The sequence below is a fragment of the Atta colombica genome, unplaced genomic scaffold, assembly GCF_001594045.1.
Source record: "Atta colombica isolate Treedump-2 unplaced genomic scaffold, Acol1.0 scaffold198, whole genome shotgun sequence".
Taxonomy (NCBI): domain Eukaryota; kingdom Metazoa; phylum Arthropoda; class Insecta; order Hymenoptera; family Formicidae; genus Atta; species Atta colombica.
This window is the reverse complement of record NW_017259291.1, coordinates 3,064,942-3,065,322: the sequence shown is the minus strand read 5'-3', so window position 1 is coordinate 3,065,322 and position 381 is coordinate 3,064,942. Positions and strand designations below refer to the sequence as shown.

The following is a 381-nucleotide window of genomic DNA, read 5'->3' as shown; positions in this document are numbered from 1 at the left end:
TATATATATATATATGTATAGATCTCAATAAAAATTATAGATTTTTCTTTATCAATTTACATATATAGAAGCGTAATACATAAAAGAATCCATCCGCATTTTCTAAGAATATCGTACAATTTTTATTAAAAGATCAGTTTTCGACGATGACACGGGTATTGCACAAAATACATCCATTATCGAACTCTTCGTATGTGGACATTAAAAATGCATTCGTTCGTATCTCTTCAGTCTTGCCAGGAAAAATATATAGCATCTATCTAGATAAATCGAAAAGAGTTAGGAGAAATATATAATACATTTGGAGAAAGATTGTAAAAATAATATTAAAATTCGTTTTATCAAATAAAATTCATTACATTGGGATTTTCGATATATATA

General features: G+C 25.7%; 1 protein-coding gene across 1 annotated transcript in view; it reads left to right on the top strand.

Moving 5' to 3' along the window:
* The window catches only part of LOC108687033 (polycomb protein Sfmbt-like), a 67,089-nt gene that overhangs the window by 944 nt on the left and 65,764 nt on the right, over positions 1 to 381 (top strand). The gene's annotated exons all lie outside the window — the stretch shown is intronic.